Below are 3,713 nucleotides of genomic sequence, written 5' to 3'. Positions count from 1 at the left end.
AAGAGATGAATCCTTGTAACCGAAAAGAAAAACTAAAGAGAGGAATTAAAAAAAAAAAACTAATTTGACCCCGGGTCTCCAGGTTTCCACTGTTGGATACGTGTGGGCCTCGTAGAGCACAATGCATCCAATGAGTGTGAGGGGTTCGTGTTATGGTGACACAAAGTCATATTAAAAATTCAACCAAAAAAGAAGAAAAAGAAGAAGAAGAACCTCAATGACACAGACAACTATGTATACACAAGAGTTTTTGCGTATCGTTCTTATTATTTGTTTTCTCAAAATGAAATCACTTTTTTCATCAACATAGGTTGGTTCAAGCAGTTTGTTCCACTTAAGCAAAGTTTCAAGTTCGAGTTTTTGTGAATGTAGAAAATCAATGCTCGAAGAATTTTATCCCTTAGTATGCTGATCCTGCTCAATTGAATTAGTCGGGGTCCAATTGGACTTTTTCACAAGAAATTTCTGATCTAATCTTGGTCATAAATTCTATATACGGTTCGTACCCAAACTTATGTTGGAGTATCGATGCTCAGATCAGGTGGTCCAATAAAATTGATTACAGAACAAATTGAGGTGGTAATGAGATTATTTATTGAGTTGAATCGGATAACTTAACCACAACAGAAAAAGAACATCATACTAGGCTACTTTTTTAGAAAGAGAGAATTGGCAAAAATAACCTCGAGAGATTAATGCCTTGTTTGGATTCCGGAATTTTAACTTTAACTTTAACTCAACACACTATACAACAAAAACACATATTTCTCAAGTAAAAATTTTTAACTTTAACTTTAACTCAACACACTACACAACAAAAACACACGTTTCCCAAGTCAAATTTATAATCTCATCTCATTTGTTCTTTTGCACAATCAAAATCAAAATTAAAATCAAAATTACTTTTAATTCTGAAATCAAATGTACTGTAAAATTGTCTTAAATTGATCTCGACCAAATTTTTACATCAAACTAAACCATGAAAGTTAAAAGTTACATCAGAGCTGTCCTCCTGTCTATGTTTCCTGAAAAATCAGACGGAATCGTCTGACGTGAGTTTTTATATTATTTCCTCCCTTAAGTATTTTAGGTCGTATTTGGTAACGATTCAGACCTTTTATTATTTTTAAAATGTGCCCCGGTTACCGTTCATCATCTCTCTCTTTCCCTATCTCGTTCGGGTACTGTTCATCGTCTTTCTCTAAACGATTAGGCGATCTTCTCCGAATCAAACTTTGCTGGGAGACTGAAGGAAAAGGGGATTGTGCAGCCAAAAAGAATGCTCCGCCCCCACCTTCTGCGCCCTGCCGCTGCAGCCCGCCCCCCCGCGGAGCCGGCCCTGGCGGGATTTCGGGTCGGGCTCGGGCGGTTTCTTCCTCTCTGGGCAGATTGAGCGCGGGGCTCTCTCGGGCCCGCTCGGCCCGAGCTCTGTTCTGGATGCTTCGGGCCAGGTCCCCTTCTCGGCTCCAATCGGCGGTACATATGTGAAGAGGAAGAGGAGAAAGAAGAGCATTTCCGGGATTAAGAAGGCAATCTACGGAAACTTCTCGGAGAAGAAGCGGCCTGGGTAGTTCTCGTGCTGAATTTCGGGGCAAAGAAGGAAGCTCCGGAGGAGGAGGAAGTCGCGCCCGTTGCTGGCCGGAACGATGTAGATAAAGTGCAGTGGGCATTGGGCAAGGCGGGCGAGGATCGAGTGCATGTGGTCGTATCGGAGGAGCAGGGGTGGTTGTTTGTCGGGATTTATGACGGGTTTAATGGCCCCGATGCCCCCGAGTTCTTGATGGATAATCTTTATCGGGCTGTTTACAATGAGCTCCAGGGCTTGTTTTGGGAAGTAACTGACGGAAGGGAAGAAGGGACTGACCTAATTACTGTAGGAGGAAATGTAGCGATGATAGAGGAACCAAATCCATCAACGGAAAAGTCTGTTGAGGAAGCTCGATTTGTTGTAAATCAAGATAATCCCGATCAGGGATCGGGAAAAAGAGTCAAATTTCAATCGGAGGGGGTTGAAGTCCGGTGAAGACGGCTATGGGAGTACCTTGCTGAAGAAGATCCGGCGCTGCGGGGGGCAGGCTGATTCGGAGAAGATTGAGGAGTGGTGGAGAGAAAGACGATGAACAGTACCAGGGTGAGAGAGGGGGAACACAAAGATGCATAAACAGTAATCGGGTGTGGCGCATTTTAAAAATAGTAAAATATCTAGGTCGTTATCAAACAAGTCCTAAGATGCTTAAGGGAGAAAATAATATAAAAAGTCACGTCAGACGATTCCGTCTGATTTTTCACTGAACGCGGACGGAATGACAACTTTGATGTAACTTTTAGCTGTCAGTGTTCAATTTGATGTAAAAATCGATGGATCGAGGTCAATTTGAGATAATTTTCATCTCTCCCGGTTATTTTTGCGTATTCCCTCCCATCAGAAAAGCTCCACTTTTGATATATAGATTTCCCTGGGCATTGACACCGATATCATACCAAGGAAATTAAGGGTGGCAAGTGGTCGGGATTAAGTATAGATCATGCCTCCTCCTAACTGCCACTCCGAATAGCTCCGTCATGTCAAGATCTTCATTCTTCATTCCATCGGGGAGTTTCCAGTTGAAATGGTAGACAAGCGTTGCAAGCAGATACTCGACTGTTGCAAGCCCAAAATCTACGCCTGGACAGGTCCTCCTTCCCGCCCCAAATGATATATATTCAAAATTATTACCCCTGTAGTCGATCGGACTGTTCAGGAATCTCTCCGGGATGAACGTTTCTTGCTGGTTCCAATACTCAGGATCTCTTCCTATAACCCACATGTTGATAATTGCTCTTGTTTTCTCAGGCATTTCGAACCCGTCGATCTCACATCTTTCTCGACACTCTCTGGGAAGCAGCAAGGGCAGAGGTGGGTGGAGTCTTAGTACTCTTTGATGACCAACTTCGAGTACTGTAGTTTGGTTAGACCGTCTTCTCGGACTTCCCCTTGTCCGCTGAAAAGCCGCCTCACCTCTGCTTGCGCCTTCTCCAGGATCCTTGGCTTGTTTATCATCTCGGCCATGGCCCAATCTAATGTGGCTGCAGATGTTTGGTCCCCAGCAGCGAAAATATCCTATTAGCAAAGAGCAAGAATAGGTAATAAGCAATATCTACTAACTACTAATAGTCTTTAATCATCCATTAGGACAAGTAAACTACAAGGTATTAGCATCCAAGGAATAAAAAATATAATGAAGACTCGAGGGGAAAGGCTAACCAGGATCACTGCTTTGATGTTGGTCACGCTAAGGGAAAATTCTTGATCATCACGCTTCTTGAATTTCAGAAGAACATCGGTCAGATCCAAGCTTGCTTCACCATTCCAGGTCATACTCCCTCTAGCCTCCCGAAGCTCCCTAATGATATTCTCCAGTATATTATCGATTTCTTGGTGCATCCTCTGGAGTTTAGGTCTGCTTCTGCTAATGAAGTGAAGGAAAGTACACGAAGGATAAAAAATGTCAGTGATATAGACACACCCTGACATACCATCGCTTCCTGGATCACTTCGACGAGTGGCTCCAGGGCGCTGCATTTCTCGCCTAAAGCTGCCCTTGATATAATGCTGTAAGTCATTGAGGACATATGCTGTGTAAGATTGACTTGTAATCCCGAGTTTAATGCGATTCATTCAACCAGTTCCTATGCTTCTTCTTCTCTGATCCACCGGCAAGAATGGACCCTTT

At 43.2% G+C, this 3,713-nt stretch overlaps 1 pseudogene; it reads left to right on the top strand.

The window, feature by feature from the left end:
• Positions 1 to 979: 979 nt before the first annotated feature.
• Positions 980 to 2,241, top strand: LOC116204386 (annotated as a pseudogene).
• Positions 2,242 to 3,713: the final 1,472 nt, after the last annotated feature.

The sequence above is a fragment of the Punica granatum genome, chromosome 4, assembly GCF_007655135.1.
Source record: "Punica granatum isolate Tunisia-2019 chromosome 4, ASM765513v2, whole genome shotgun sequence".
NCBI classification, from domain to species: Eukaryota; Viridiplantae; Streptophyta; class Magnoliopsida; order Myrtales; family Lythraceae; genus Punica; species Punica granatum.
This window is presented reverse-complemented; position numbering and strand designations above follow the sequence as displayed.